Source organism: Pseudophryne corroboree, chromosome 8, assembly GCF_028390025.1.
Source record: "Pseudophryne corroboree isolate aPseCor3 chromosome 8, aPseCor3.hap2, whole genome shotgun sequence".
In the NCBI taxonomy this organism is placed as follows: Eukaryota; Metazoa; Chordata; class Amphibia; order Anura; family Myobatrachidae; genus Pseudophryne; species Pseudophryne corroboree.
The window spans coordinates 240970524-240987283 of record NC_086451.1 but is presented as its reverse complement, the minus strand read 5'-3'; the positions used below and the strand labels follow the sequence as shown (position 1 = coordinate 240987283).

The 16760-nt window shown below is 44.7% G+C and overlaps 1 long non-coding RNA gene across 1 annotated transcript in view; it reads right to left on the bottom strand.

The window, feature by feature from the left end:
- Positions 1-597: 597 nt before the first annotated feature.
- LOC134948876 (uncharacterized) overlaps positions 598-16760 on the bottom strand; it is a 38252-nt gene continuing 22089 nt past the window's right edge. Inside the window, exons 2-3 of the long non-coding RNA XR_010183052.1 lie at positions 941-1035; positions 598-813 (exon numbers count right to left, since the gene is read on the bottom strand). This is a non-coding gene — a long non-coding RNA (uncharacterized LOC134948876). The remainder of the gene's footprint in view (positions 814-940; positions 1036-16760) is intronic.

The window sequence follows — 16760 nt, the reverse complement described above, 5'->3', positions numbered from 1 at the left end:
CCCCTTTAACCATTTTATTGCCTATAGAGTCACATAAGAGATGACCTTTATTAGACTTTGTTGAGCTGGGTACACACTGGGTGACCTTAGCTAGTTAGCAAATAAGCGCTATATAAAACTGTTTGATAATTAATTAGGGAAGATCGCCATTGCATACACACTGAACAATATCAATATACGATATCGTTCAGTGACGTCATCTCCTCACTCCCTGAACATGCAGCTCAAGAGATATAGTTAACATTGAACTGCATGTTCAGTAGATGATGGATGAACAAGAACGACCCGCGGCCGAGTGCATTGTTCATCCATACACACGATAGATCTTGCAGAAGAGATAGTTATCATTCATATTGTCCTGTGTGGTCGCCCAGTGTGTACAGGGCTTTAGTGCAAATGAAAGATGACCACACACACACACACACACACACACACTATACCCTGGAAGTGTTATGGCTACATGACCTTACCTCATCCTATAGGACTACTTACATGTTTGGACAAATGTGTATGTCTGACAATAACTGCTGGAGAACGATTCTAAAAATAAATTTTCTTTTATGGAATAGTGAAAAAAAAAAAAAAAAAAAAACCCCACTATTGTCATATCAGATACTATGAAACAAGATATACTGTCCTTTAGGTGAAGACAAAAATATCTGCACAATGCTTTGACTGGTTTTTGCAACCTAATACCTCAGACACCAGACCGAATTACCTCTCCGATGGGTTTGGTCTTAGCAGCTGATCGATCTCCAGGGAGTAGCAGAAAAATGCCCAAAATAGCACGCAACAAAAATAATGAATCCAGGTCTACAGATAAGAGAAAAAATAAATAAATAAATAAGAAGAGAAAACAAAAACCTATGTAAACTAGGAGGCACATAGCTCTATGGGAGCAGTAAATGAAGAACCAAATATTAGATTGAAAAGAACTCACTGAGATGACAACACAGAGTATGTGAGACAGCCCATATCTCTGACTGGACAGGAAATCAGGAACGCTGAGTGACAAGACTGAATGTAAGAGTATACCTTAGAGTAGAGAATAAGGAAATTAATACACATAAGATTGAAACAAATCATGTCATTGAACATTTGTTAGCTCAGGAGGTTGAGCACGTTTCAGGCAAACTAATATCAGACTCCATAAACCTTCATGTATTGTAAAGGGTCTTGCACAGCAGGGCACTTCCAGTCCCAGCCCTTCTATCAGATACAAACTAGAGTAGTATTCAGCTACATATCAACAGGACTACATTGTATTTTATTGCATTATGGGGTAAATATATGAAGCAGTGATAAAAGCAGAGAAGTGAGACAGTGGAGAGTTCTCCATGGCAACCAATCAGCTGCTCTGTGTAATTCAGACTTGCCTACTCTTCCGGAATGGCCGGGAGGCTCCCGAAAATCGGGTGACCCTTCCGGCCACCCGGAAGAGCAGGCAAGTCTCCCGATTGCAAACAAGAAAAAATATAAGTGAAGGCGCACAGAAAAATATAGTAACAGACTGCTGTTTTGATACAAATTAATGATTTATTGCTAATTACGGTATATTTAAAATCTTAAAATGCACACAATAAAACAAGAGTAATTACCATAAGACCAAAAAAACATTAATTTTGTTAATTATTCCACATATATTAATGTTAGCTCCACACAGACTGATGCTTTGGTTAGTATAATAATCCTTCAGGAAAAAGGGCTTAAATGCATGCACCTATCTATATTAGAACAATTATGTATTAGTTCTCCTTCAGCTGATATGGTCAGATTCCATGCACATATGTAAACAGAATTAGATTAGTTTTAGTCCCAAGCAAGTTGGCTGTTAGTTGTGCAGAAAATAAATCACAATGAAGAGAGCATGCACCTGTATAGATTAAAGAAATTACAGGATAGTTCTCCTTCAGCTGAATTGGCTTGATTTCATGCACACATGTGAATATAGTATTGACTCCAAACCGGCTGATTAATAATTTGTGTAGAGAATATTCACAGATAATGATGTAAACACAAGCCACTTAGGAGAAAGGTGCTGTTTGTTGTGAAGATGTTGTGAATACTTCACCAATTCATAGGTATCAGGAGCGCTCCTATGATGTGCAAACCCGTATATGTCCTCCTATTAGTTCCTCCTGCCTGGTCCACAATCGCTGGGGTCCTGATGTCGGATGCAAGGGATGGGGAACTCGTAGCTGTGTCCACGGGTTCGTGCACAGCCGCAGCGGCTGTGGGAGAGTGGAAACACCTGTGTGTCGCGTTCCGCGACTTTCGGTTTCGGGCTTCCGGACTTTGCGGTTCACTTGAAAAATGAGTCACCTGATGCGTTTCTCTGCCCACAAAGATGGCGGTTTCATCAGAGGATGATACTCATTACCATGGGCTCTTTTTATCCCCTTAAGGGGCTCCCAATTGGATAATTCATATTAACTCCTAATCTCCCTTAATTGGAATACATTCCCATTCTGTTCTATCAGCATTATTTATATCCACAGCAAATAGTTAATAAGTGAATCATTAGCTCGTTAAAATGTCCTTGCTAGCATTTACATAGTACAAAACAGTTACATTAAATTATTGAGGTGCCTGTCTATTACTCAATTCAGACTAAAAGAGATAATAAAAAGAATATACAATCTATAATCCAACAATTATTAAATACTAGATAAACAATAAATATATATATATATATATATATATATATATATATATATATATATATATATATATATATACATACACACACACACACACACACACACACACACACACACACACACACACACACACACACACACGGGTTGTAGGCGGCACTCACGGTCTCATATCAAACAAATGACCCGGACACTCCTGGGTTCAAAACAACGTTTCGGTTTTTATAAACCTTCGTCAGGTATGAAAGATATACAAAGAATGAGCTTACCTTTATACAATAAATGAGACACCAGGTGAGAAAACACGTGCAGCACCACTACCCATACTTCTGCCGACGTCATCACTAGCAGACGGCGCCAGTGCGGTGACTGGGACATAATCAAAGTGAAACCATCACCATGGATACATCAACAGGATTACCATATCATACATATAACACCGTAAATGTAGCACAGTCTCTGCAATCATGAAAACTTGACATATTAAAGGAAGCAATTAAAAGAAATCATTTCATTTAATCCATGCGGAGAGACAGTATTAAGGAGGTGAATCCATTTGATCTCAAGTTGCAAAAGGATTCTTCCTCTGTCACCCCCCCTAATATCTTCCTTCACATGATCCACCATCATATAGCGAAGTGAGGATAAACTGTGCTTACAGGCTTTGAAGTGTTTAGCAATGGGTTGATCCACATTCTTCCCCTCTAATATCTGCTTAATGGCACTACGGTGTTATACCATCCGTTCTTTAAATTGGCATACCGTTTTGCCTATATAATATAAACTGCAGGGGCACCTGATGCAATAGATGACATACTTGCTAGTACATGTGAATACGTGTTTTAATTTAATCTGTTTTCCACTGTGTGGGTGTCTAATATAGTTACCAGTATCTAGATACATGCAAGTGGTACAGCCTAGGCATCTGTAGTTGCCCAGCTTTCTTTTCATGAAATGTTCAGGGTGTACTGGTGAAAAGTTAGAAATATCAGTATGTACCACATGGTCTCCGATGTTCTTTCTTTCCCCTTGTGTAACATGGGAGCAAAGCCCGATCGGATAATTAAAAAAGGTCTGGGTCTGATTGTACTACTGGCCAGACTCTTTTAGCCACAAAGATGGCGGTTTCATCAGAGGATGATAGACGCATTACCATGGGCTCTTTTTATCCCCTTAAGGGGCTCCCAATTGGATAATTCATATTAACTCCTAAACTCCCTTAATTGGAATACATTCCCATTCTGTTCTATCAGCATTATTTATATCCACAGCAAATAGTTAATAAGTGAATCATTAGCTCGTTTAAATGTCCTTGCTAGCATTTACATAGTACAAAACAGTTACATTAAATTATTGAGGTGCCTGTCTATTACTCAATTTAGAATATAAGAGATAATAAAAAGAATATACAATCTATAATCCAACAATTATTAAATACTATATATATATATATATATATATATATATATATATATATATATATATATATATATATATATATATATATACATATACATATACACATACACATATATACACACACACATATACACAAATCTGAGAGATTTCTCTTTTGAATATCTGAATAAATATATCAACATATAACATTATCATATCTTCTCAGATTTCAATTAAATTTCATTTTCCATGTATATATTGATATTAATATTAGATACTTGTTTGGCAGAATATATATATATATATATATATATATATATATATATATATATATACACATATACACACATATACACACACACATACATACATACATACACACGATCTTATTAGAAAATAGAATCAAATATATGCAAATATTTATAGATCAGACAGGTCAAAGTGTATAGAGAGATGTTTATAGAAAAAACAATCATATATCCAGTTATCCTATAGGAAGAGACAGAGGTCATATATAGAGACATATATTTTAATTTAATATTCAATATTTAATAGTTTATAGGGAGGAAGAAACAAAGAAAGACAAATAGAGAAATAGAGAACATCCCTTCAGTTTTCCTTCTCATAAGGGGACAATATTAGTATATTTAATACCTAATCATTATAAATACTCATCCAGATATAATTATTTTTATATATATTTATTGGTTTTAATTATTATTCATATTTAGATTAATTATTGTTCTTTTTAGTTTAAAGTCTATAGAATACCAAATATTTAATTCAGAAAGAGGCATCATAATTCCCATATATTATTTAATTCAATGTTCTCGTTGAGCCCTAAGGGTTCCAATGTCTTTAATAGGAATATCCAATAAGCTTCCCATCTGCATAGCAGATTAAACCTGTTTCCCCCTCTTTCAGTCATTCTAACTTGTTCAATTACACATATGGTAATATTCTTTAATTCCCCTTGTTGGCAGTGGTTTGTGTCTAGATACACTGTGTAATAAACTTTTCTTCAGGATGTTACGTCTATGTTCCAAAAACGTATTTTACATTTTCTAATGGTGCGACCAACATATTGTCGGCCGCACCCACAAGTAAGTAGATACACAACATAAGATTCACAATTGGTAAAATTTTCTATAAGATATATTTCTCCTGTAATAGTTGACTTATAACTGGTTACTTTCCTAGAACCAACATAATTACAAGTAAGACACTTATTTTTAGCACACTTGAAGAAGCCCTTTGGTCTTTCTAATCTCCAATCTTTAATACCCATACTCTTTTCTATCTTATCATTCTCTTGTTTGGGTTTCCTCTTCCCAAACATACTGGGAGCTAATTTTGATTGCAAAGTGTCCGACTTCCTATATACCACTTAAATTAATGTCAGACCCTACATTCAATAAACTGTCTACTTTCAATATAGCAGAGTTCTGATTAATAATTCTTCCTATGTCCGCAGCATGAGTATTATACTGTGTCACAAAAAATAAGATTTTACTCACCGGTAAATCTATTTCTCGTAGTCCGTAGTGGATGCTGGGGACTCCGTAAGGACCATGGGGAATAGACGGGCTCCGCAGGAGACTGGGCACTCTAAGAAAGAATTAGGACTACTGGTGTGCACTGGCTCCTCCCTCTATGCCCCTCCTCCAGACCTCAGTTAAGGAAACTGCCCGGAAGAGCTGACATTACAAGGAAAGGATTTTGGAATCCAGGGTAAGACTCATACCAGCCACACCGTATAACTGGTGATAAACTTACCCAGTTAACAGTATGAACAACAACAGAGCATCAAACAAACGGATGCCAACATAACATAACCCTTTTATTAAGCAATAACTATATACACGTATTGCAAAAAGTCCGCACTTGGGACGGGCGCCCAGCATCCACTACGGACTACGAGAAATAGATTTACCGGTGAGTAAAATCTTATTTTCTCTAACGTCCTAGTGGATGCTGGGGACTCCGTAAGGACCATGAGGATTATACCAAAGCTCCCAAACGGGCGGGAGAGTGCGGATGACTCTGCAGCACCGAATGGGCAAACACAAGGTCCTCCTCAGCCAGGGTATCAAACTTATAGAACTTTGCAAAGGTGTTTGAACCCGACCAAGTAGCTGCTCGGCAAAGTTGTAATGCCGAGACCCCTCGGGCAGCCGCCCAAGAAGAGCCTACTTTCCTTGTGGAATGGGCTTTCACTGATTTTGGATGCGGCAAACCAGCCGCAGAATGAGCCTGCTGAATCGTGTTACAGATCCAGCGAGCAATAGTCTGCTTTGAAGCAGGAGCACCCAGCTTGTTGGATGCATACAGGATAAACAGAGAGAGTCAGTTTTCCTGACTCCAGCCGTCCTGGCTACATAAATCTTCAAAGCCCTGACTACATCAAGCAACTTGGAGTCCAAGTCACGGAGTAGCCGCAGGCACCACAATAGGTTGGTTCAAATGAAAGGATGACACCACCTTCGGCAGAAATTGCGGACGAGTCCGTAATTCTGCCCTGTCCATATGGAAAACCAGATAGGTGCTTTTACATGACAAAGCTGCCAATTCTGACACACGCCTAGCCGAAGCTAAGGCCAAGAGCATGACCACTTTCCACGTGAGATACTTTAGCTCCACGGTCTTAAGTGGCTCAAACCAGTGGGATTTCAGGAAACCCAACACCACGTTGAGATCCCAAGGTGCCACTGGTGGCACAAAAAGGGGCTGAATATGCAGCACTCCTTTAACAAACGTCTGAACCTCAGGAAGAGAAGCCAGTTCTTTTTGAAAGAAAATGGATAGGGCTGAAATCTGGACCTTTTATGGACCCCAATTTTAAGCCCATAGTCACTCCTGACTGTAGGAAATGCAGGAACCGGCCCAGCTGGAATTCCTCTGCAGGGGCCTTCCTGGCCTCACACCAAGCAACATATTTTCGCCATATACGGTGATAGTGCTTAGCTGTCACGTCCTTCCTAGCCTTTATTAGCGTAGGAATAACTTCCTCCGGAATGCCTTTTTCCACTAGGATCCGGCGTTCAACCGCCATGCCGTCAAACGCAGCCGCGGTAAGTCTTGGAACAGACAGGGCCCTTGTTGCAACAGGTCCTGTTTGAGAGGCAGAGGCCATGGGTCCTCTGTGAGCATTTCTTGCAGTTCCAGGTACCAAGTCCTTCTTGGCCAATCCGGTACAATGAGTATTGTTCTCACTCCTCTTTTTCTTACGATTCTCAGCACCTTGGGTATGAGAGGAAGAGGAGGAAACACATACCAACTGGAACACCCACGGTGTTACTAGTGCGTCCACAGCTATCGCCTGAGGGTCCCTTGACCTGGCGCAATACCTTTTTAGCTTTTTGTTGAGGCGGGATGCCATCATGTCCACCTGTGGCAGTTCCCATCGATTTGCAATCTGCGTGAAGACTTCTTGATGAAGTCCCCACTCTCCTGGGTGGAGGTCGTGCCTGCTGTGGAAGTCTGCTTCCCAGTTGTCCACTCCCGGAATGAACACTGCTGACAGTGCTTGCACGTGATTCTCCGCCCAAAGAAGAATCCTGGCGGCTTCCGCCATCGCCACCCTGCTTCTTGTGCCGCCCTGGCGGTTTACATGAGCCACTGCGGTGATGTTGTCTGATTGAATCAGCACCGATTGATTGCGAAGCAGGGTCTCCGCTTGACTTAGGGCGTTGTATATGGCCCTTAGTTCCAGGATATTGATGTGAAGGCAAGTCTCCTGACTTGACCACAGCCCTTGGAAGTTTCTTCCCTGAGTGACTGCCCCCCATCCTCGGAGGCTTGCATCCGTGGTCACCAGGACCCAGTCCTGTATGCCGAACCTGCGGCCCTCGAGAAGGTGAGCACTCTGCAGTCACCACAGAAGAGACACCCTGGCCCTGGGGGATAGGGAGATCAGCCGATGCATCTGAAGATGCGATCCGGACCACTTGTCCAACAGATCCCACTGAAAGATCCTTGCATGGAACCTGCCGAAGAGAATGGCTTCGTATGATGCCACCATCTTTCCCAGGACTCGCGTGCAATGATGCACCGACACCTGTTTTGGTTTTAGGAGGTCTCTGACCAGAGTCACGAGCTCCTGAGCCTTCTCCGCCGGGAGAAACACCTTCTTCTGGTCTGTGTCCAGAATCATGCCCAGGAAGGGCAGACGCGTCGTAGGAATCAGCTGCGACTTCGGAATATTCAGAATCCAGCCGTGCTGTTGCAACACTTCCTGAGAGTGTGCTACGCTGATCAGCAACTGCTCTCTGGACCTCGCCTTTATGAGATCGTCCAAGTATGGGATAATTGTAACTCCTTGCTTTCGAAGGAGCACCATCATTTCCGCCATTACCTTGGTAAATATTCTCGGTGCCGTGGACAGACCAAACGGCAACGTCTGGAATTGGTAATGACAGTCCTGTACCACAAATCTGAGGTACTCTTGATGAGGTGGATAAATGGTGACATGCAAGTAAGCATCCTTGATGTCCAGAGACACCAGAAAATCCCCCTCTTCCAGGCTTGCAATCACCGCTCTGAGCGATTCCATTTTGAACTTGAATCTTTTCAGATAAATGTTCAGGTACTTTAAATTCAATATGAGTCTGACCGAACCGTCCGGTTTCGGTACCACAAACATTGTGGAATATTAACCCTTCCCCTGTTGAGGAAGGGGAACCTTTACCACCACCTGCTGGAGATATAACTTGTGAATTGCCGCTAACACTACCTCCCTTTCCATGGGGGAAGCCGGCAGGGCCGATTTGAGGTAACGGTGAGGGGGCATCACTTCGAATTCCAGCTTGTATCCCTGAGACACAATCTGTATAGCCCAGGGATCCACCTGTGAGCGAACCCACTGGTGGCTGAAATTTCGGAGACGCGCCCCCACCGCTCCCGGCTCCACCTGTGGAGCCCCAGCGTCATGCGGTGGACTTAGTGGAAGCCGGGGAGGACTTCTGTTCCTGGGAACTAGCTGTATGGTGCAGCTTCTTTCCTCTACCCCTGCCTCTGGCAAGAAAGGATGCACCTCTGACTTTCTTGCTTTTTTGTGAACGAAAGGACTGCATTTGGTAATATGGCGCTTTCTTAGGCTGTGAGGGAATATATGGCAAAAAATTAGACTTCCCAGCCGTAGCTGTGGAAACCAGGTCCGAGAGACCGTCCCCAAACAATTCCTCACCCTTATAAGGTAAAACCTCCATGTGTTTTTTTTAGAGTCGGCATCACCTGTCCATTGTCGAGTCCACAGGACACTTCTGGCAGAAATCAACATTGCATTTATTCTAGAGCCCAGTAGGCAAATGTCCCTCTGGGCATCCCTCATATATAGGACAGCGTCTTTTATATGCCCCTGGGTTAGTAAAATAGTATCCTTGTCCAAGGTATCCAGTTCCTCACACAGTATCTGTCCATGCTGCTACAGCACTACACATCCAGGCCGACGCAATTGCCGGCCTCAGCAGAGTACCTGAATGTGTAAACACAGACTTGAGGATACCTTCCTGCTTCCTATCCGCAGGATCCTTTAGGGAGGCCGTATCCTGTGACGGCAGGGCCACCTTCTTAGATAAGCGCGTCAGAGCTTTGTCTACCCTAGGGGAGGATTCCCAGCGCATCCTGTCCGTTGGCGGGAAAGGGTACACCATAATTAACCTTTTGGAAATCAGCACTTTCCTATCAGGAGAATCCCACGCTTTTTCACATAACTCATGTGAAGGGTGAAAAGTCACCTCTTGCTTTTTCTCCCCAAACATATAAACCTTTTTGTCAGGGACAGGGTTTACCTCTGATATGTGCCATACATCCTTCATTGCTATAATCATGTAGCGGATGGCTTTAGCCATTTTAGGCTGCAATTTTGCATCATCGCCATCAACACTGGAGTCAGAATCCGTGTCGATATCTGTGTCAACAATTTGGGGTAGTGGGCGCTTCTGAGACCCTGACGGCCTCTGCGCTGTAGGATCGGGCATGGGCTGAGACCCCGACTGTCCCAAGGCATCAGCTTTATCCAACCTTTTATGCAAGGAGTCTACATTATCATTTAACACCTTCCACATATCCATCCAATCAGGTGTCGGCGGGGACACCTCATTCATCTGCACCTCCTCTGCCTCCACATAGCCCTCCTCGTCAAACATGTCGACACAGGCGTACCGACACCACACACAGGGGATGCTCTATATGAGGACAGGACCCCCACAAGGCCTTTGAGAGAGAGAGAGAGAGAGAGAGAGAGAGAGAGAGAGAGAGAGAGAGAGAGAGAGAGAGAGAGAGAGTATGCCAGCACACACCCCAGCGCTATATGACTCAGGAATCACACAGTAACTTAGTGTGTACCCAGTAGCTGCTGTATATATGATTATTGCGCTAAATTTATGTGCCCCCCTCTTTTTACCCTTTTTCTACCGTGAGTCTGCAGGGGAGAGCCTGGGGAGCTTCCTCTCAGCGGAGCTGTGGAGAGAAAATGGCGCTGGTGAGTGCTAAGAAGCCCCGCCCCCTCAGCGGTGGGCTTCTGTCCCGCGATTTGGTGTAAAAATGGCAGGGGCTCATGCATATATACAGTGCCCAGCTGTATATATGCTGCTTTTTGCCAGGAGGTACTCAAATTGCTGCCCAGGGCGCCCCCCCCCTGCGCCCTGCACCCTACAGTGACCGGAGTGTGTGGGTTAGTGTGGGCGCAATGGCGCACAGCTGCAGTGCTGTGCGCTACCTCATGTGAAGACAGGAGTCATCTGCCGCCGATTTTGACTTCTTCTTGCTTCATCCGCCGGCTTCTGTCTTCTGGCTCTGCGAGGAGGACGCGGCGCGGCTCCGGGAACGGACGACCAAGGTTAAGATCCTGTGTTCGAACCCTCTGGAGCTAATTGTGTCCAGTAGCCTAAGAAGCGCAACCTAGCAGCAGTTAGTAGGTTTGCTTCTCTCCCCTCAGTCCCACGTAGCAGAGAGAGTCTGTTGCCAGCAGAAGCTCTCTGAAAATAAAAAACCTAACTAAAATACTTTCTTAATAGCAGGCTCAGGAGAGCTCACTAAAATGCACCCAGCTCCTTCCGGGCACAGATTCCAACTGAGGTCTGGAGGAGGGGCATAGAGGGAGGAGCCAGTGCACACCAGTAGTCCTAATTCTTTCTTAGAGTGCCCAGTCTCCTGCGGAGCCAGTCTATTCCCCATGGTCCTTACGGAGTCCCCAGCATCCACTAGGACGTTAGAGAAACTAATGTATCCCTGATGGGGTCTTCTTTATCTCTTTCCCCCTCACCTTAACTAATAATGTTATTAATATTTTTATTTTACCATATCAGCTGAAGGAGAACTAATACATAATTGTTCTAATCTAGATAGGTGCATGCATTTAAGCCCTTTTTCTTGAAGGAGCATTATACTAACCAAAGCATCAGTCTATGTGGAGCTAACATTAATATATGTGGAATAATGAACAAAATTAATGTGTTTTGGTCTTATGGTAATTACTTTTGTTTTATTGTGTGCATTTTAAGATTTTAAATATAAATTAGCAATAAATCATTAATTTGTATCAAAACAGCAGTTGGTTACTATATTTTTCTGTGCGCCTTCACTTATATTTTTTCTTGTTTGCATTTGTGTGTTGGGTGGATTTCCAGGTTCACATTGTGAAGGCAGCCGAATATAGGTTGTCCTCTCTTTTTATAGAGACATAGTACTTATCATTAATCTAGCGCCAGACACTTTTGTTTTGAAGTCTCCCGATTACAGGGGTCCCCCCCTGCCCGGCCGCCCACTTAGCGAGTAAAGTGGGTGGTCCGGGCAGGCGATGACGCGATTCTTGTTGAATCGCGTCATCATAGCCACGCCCCCTGCGGTATAATGATGGTAATAGCGCCATTACACAGCGGGGGGCAGGGTTTACACAACATGATCCCGTGGTCACGCCCCTGGCCCGCCTCCACCACACCCCCGGTCCGCCCCCCTCTGCACGCACATCACAGCCCGCCCCCCTGCCGAGCTGGCTGCTCTCTCCCGGAGAGAGCAGCCAAAAAGTCGGTAAGTATGGTATAATTTTATAGTATGCAAATTATAAATGTTGCTTCAATGCTGATCGGTTGCCATGGGTAACTTCTCCACTCTTTATCAATGCTTCATACATTTACCCCTATATGGAGGTATGGCTATTAAATAATGAGAACGTATTTGTAAAAAAATAAACCACACAGAGTTAAAAGGGAGTAGGGGGGGGTAACATTGACCTTGGACTATCCCAAAACAGTTTTTACTAGTGTCATCCATCTTTAACAGATAGTTTGCCGTCTCACAGCATTCAAAGACCTTGTGTTTTTCCCCGTGTGTTGTAAAAAATAAGATTTTACTCACCGGTAAATCTATTTCTCGTAGTCCGTAGTGGATGCTGGGAACTCCGTAAGGACCATGGGGAATAGACGGGCTCCGCATGAGACTGGGCACTCTAAAAGAAAGATTAGGTACTATCTGGTGTGCACTGGCTCCTCACACTATGACCCTCCTCCAGACCTCAGTTAGGATACTGTGCCCGGAAGAGCTGACACAATAAGGAAGGATTTTGAATCCCGGGTAAGACTCATACCAGCCACACCAATCACACCGTATAACTGGTGATACTACACCCAGTTAACAGTATGAAATATAACTGAGCCTCTCAACAGATGGCTCAACAATAACCCTTAGTTAGGCAATAACTACATACAAGTATTGCAGACAATCCGCACTTGGGACGGGCGCCCAGCATCCACTACGGACTACGAGAAATAGATTTACCGGTGAGTAAAATCTTATTTTTTCTGACGTCCTAGTGGATGCTGGGAACTCCGTAAGGACCATGGGGATTATACCAAAGCTCCCAAACGGGCGGGAGAGTGCGGATGACTCTGCAGCACCGAATGAGAGAACTCAAGGTCCTCCTCAGCCAGGGTATCAATTTTGTAGAATTTAGCAAACGTGTTTGCCCCTGACCAAGTTGCAGCTCGGCAAAATTGTAAAGCCGAGACCCCTCGGGCAGCCGCCCAAGATGAGCCCACTTTCCTCGTGGAATGGGCTTTTACCGATTTAGGATGCGGCAATCCAGCCGCAGAATGCTCCAGCTGAATTGTGCTACAAATTCAGCGAGCAATATTCTGCTTAGAAGCAGGAGCACCTATTTTGTTGGGTGCCTACAGGATAAAAAGCGAGTCAGTTTTCCTGACTCCAGCCGTCCTGGAAATATAAATTTTTAAGGCCCTGACTACATCCAGTAACTTGGAATCTTCCAAGTCCCTAGTAGCCGCAGGCACTACAATAGGTTGGTTCAAGTGAAAAGCTGATACCACCTTAGGGAGAAACTGGGGACGAGTCCTCAATTCTGCCCTATCCATATGGAAAATCAGATAAGGGCTTTTACATGACAAAGCCGCCAATTCTGACACACGCCTGGCCGAAGCCAAGGCCAATAACATGACCACTTTCCACGTGAGATATTTCAAATCCACAGTTTTAAGTGGCTCAAACCAATGTGATTTTAAGAAACTCAACACCACGTTGAGATCCCAAGGTGCCACAGGAGGCACAAAAGGGGGCTGAATATGTAGCACTCCCTTTACAAATGTCTGAACTCCAGGCAGTGAAGCCAGTTCTTTCTGGAAGAAAATCGACAGAGCCGAAATCTGGACCTTAATGGAACCCAATTTTAGGCCCATAGTCACCCCTGACTGTAGGAAGTGCAGAAAACGACCCAGCTGAAATTCCTCTGTTGGGGCCTTCCTGGCCTCACACCACGCAACATATTTTCGCCAAATACGGTGATAATGGTTTGCGGTTACTTCTTTCCCGTCTTTTATCAGCGTAGGAATGACTTCTTCCGGAATGCCCTTTTCCTTTAGGATCCGGAATTCAACCGCCATGCCGTCAAACGCAGCCACGGTAAGTCTTGGAACAGACAGGGCCCCTGCTGTAGCAGATCCTGTCTGAGCGGTAGAGGCCATGGGTCCTCTGATATCATTTCTTGAAGTTCTGGGTACCAAGCTCTTCTTGGCCCATCCGGAACCACGAGTATCGTTCTTACTCCTCGTTTTCTTATTATTCTCAGTACCTTTGGTATGAGAGGCAGAGGAGGGAATACATAAACCGACTGGTACACCCACGGTGTCTCTAGAGCGTCCACAGCTATTGCCTGAGGGTCCCTTGACCTGGCGCAATATCTAGTTTTTTGTTTAGGCGGGACGCCATCATGTCCACCTGTGGCCTTTCCCAACGGTTTACCAACAGTTGGAAGACTTCTGGATGAAGTCCCCACTCTCCCGGGTGTAGGTCGTGTCTGCTGAGGAAGTCTGCTTCCCAGTTGTCCACTCCCGGAATGAACACTGCTGACAGTGCTAAGACGTGATTTTCCGCCCATCGGAGAATCCTTGTGGCTTCTGCCATCGCCATCCTGCTTCTTGTGCCGCCCTGTCAGTTTACATGGGCGACTGCCGTGATGTTGTCTGATTGGATCAGTACCGGCTGGTTTTGAAGCAGAGGCCTTGCCAGACTTAGGGCATTGTAAATGGCCCTCAGTTCCAGAATCTTTATGTGTAGGGACGACTCCTGACTTGACCAAAGTCCTTGGAAATTTCTTCCCTGTGTGACTGCCCCCCAGCCTCGAAGGCTGGCATCCGTGGTTACCAGGACCCAGTCCTGTATGCCGAATCTGCGGCCCTCTTGAAAAGGAGCACTCTGCAGCCACCACAGTAGAGATAACCCTGTCTCCAAGGACCAGGGTATCAGCCGATGCATCTGAAGATGCGATCCCGACCACTTGTCCAAGAGGTCCCACTGAAAGGTTATTGCATGGAACCTGCCGAATGGAATTTTGCTTCGTAAGAAGCTACCATTTTTCCCAGGACTCGTGTGCAGTGATGCACCGATCCCTTTTTTGGTTTCAGGAGGTCTCTGACTAGAGATGACAGCTCCTTGGCTTTCTCCTGCGGGAGAAACACTTTTTTCTGTTCTGTGTCCAGAACCATCCCCAGGAACAGTAGGCGTGTGGTAGGAACCAGCTGTGACTTTGGAATGTATAGAATCCATCCGTGCTGTTGTAGCACTTCCCGAGATAGTGCTACTCCGACCAACAACTGCTCCTTGGACCTCGCCTTTATAAGGAGATCATCCAAGTACGGGATAATTAAAACTCCCTTTTTTCGAAGGAGTATCATCATTTCTGCCATTACCTTGGTAAAGACCCTCGGTGCCGTGGACAGTCCAAACGGCAGTGTTTGGAATTGGTAATGGCAATCCTGTACCACAAATCTGAGGTACTCCTGGTGAGGATGGTAAATGGGGACATGTAGGTAAGCATCCTTGATGTCCAGGGATACCATGTAATCCCCCTCCTCCAGGCTTGCAATAACCGCCCTGAGCGATTCCATCTTGAACTTTAATTTTTTTATGTATGTGTTCAAGGATTTCAAATATAAAATGGGTCTCACCGAACCGTCCGGTTTCGGTTCCACAAACAGTGTGGAATAGTAACCCCCTCCTTGTTGAAGTAGGGGCACCTTGACTATCACCTGCTGGGAATACAGCTTGTGAATTGCCTCTAGCACAGCCTCCCTGCCTGAGGGAGTTGTCGGCAAGGCAGATTTGAGGAAACAGCGGGGGGGGGGGGGACGCCTCGAATTCCAGCTTGCACCCCTGAGATACTACTTGAAGGATCCAGGGATCCACCTGTGAGCGAGCCCGCTGATCGCTGAAATTTTTGAGGCGGCCCCCCACCGTACCTGGCTACGCCTGTGGAGCCCCAGCGTCATGCGGTGGACTCAGAGGAAGCATTTTGATTCTGGGAACTGGCTGACTGGTGCAGCTTTTTCCCTCTTCCCTCGTCTCTGTGCAGAAAGGAATCGCCTTTGACCCGCTTGCTTTTCTGAAGCCGAAAGGACTGTACCTGATAATACAGTGCTTTCTTAGGCTGTGAGGAAACCTGAGGTAAAAATTTTTCTTCCCAGCTGTTGCTGTGGATACGAGGTCCCAGAGACCATCCCCAAACAATTCCTCACCCTTATAAGGCTCTATGTGCCTTTTAAAGTCAGCATCACCTGTCCAGTGTCGGGTCTCTAATACCCTCCTGACAGAATGGACATTGCATTAATTCTGGATGCCAGCCGGCAAAATATCCCTCTGTGCATCCCTCATATATAAGACGACGTCTTATGTTCGCAAAATAGTATCCCTGTTTGACAGGGTTACAGACCACGCTGCAGCAGCACTATCTGCAGGTCTCAGTCTAGTACCTGAGTGTGTAAATACAGACTTCAGGATAGCCTCCTGCTTTTTATCAGCAGGTACCTTCAAAGTGGCCGTATCCTAAGACGGCAGTGCCACCTTTTTTGACAAACGTGTGAGCGCCTTATCCACCCTAGAGGATATCTCCCAGCGTAACTTATCCTCTGGCGGGAAAGGGTACGCCATCAGTAACTTTTTAGAAATTACCAGTTTCTTATCGGGGGAACCCACGCTTTTTCACACTTCATTCACTCATTTGATGGGGGAACAAAACACTGCCTGCTTTTTCTCCCCAAACATAAAACCCTTTTTTAGTGGTACTTGGGTTAATGTCAGAAATGTGTAACACATTTTTTATTGCCGGGATCATGTAACGGATGTTCCTAGTAGATTGTGTATATGTCTCAACCTCGTCGACACTGGAGTCAGACTCCGTGTCGACATCTGTGTCTGCCA